The sequence below is a fragment of the Pediculus humanus genome, genomic scaffold, assembly GCF_000006295.1.
Source record: "Pediculus humanus corporis 1103172108248 genomic scaffold, whole genome shotgun sequence".
Classification (NCBI taxonomy): Eukaryota; Metazoa; Arthropoda; class Insecta; order Psocodea; family Pediculidae; genus Pediculus; species Pediculus humanus.
In genome coordinates, this window is record NW_002987817.1 from 417,002 (window position 1) to 417,474 (window position 473).

A 473-nucleotide genomic window follows, 5' to 3' on the forward strand; every position below is an offset into this window, starting at 1 on the left:
AAAATCTCAAAAATAATTTTCCTTGTAGGTTTCTGAGTCAAGTTCGCATTTTAGTTGCAAATCGTGTTGTTGCGTCAACAAATCGGCGAAAATTTTCTATGACGTTAACGTCATAGAGAAGGCCAGCTTTCTCTTTTTTTTTTTTTTTTTTTTTTCCTGGCAAATAATTGCGCAACACTTATGAGATCAACGGTGAATAATTATCTTAAAATTTTTATGCCTTAATATATATATATATAAATATATTATTAAAGAATGATTTTTTAAAATAAAAAAATATACACTTTATTATTATTATTATTATTTTTGTTGTTGTTGGAATAAAAAACATATTTTATTTATTTATATATATCTAAAAATATATTTTATATTTTTACAAATAATTATTAGGTTTAGTTAATTTTTTATTTTTTTGCTTAATTTACATAATTTTTTTTTATAAATTAAATACTTATTTAAAAAATTATGGTTTT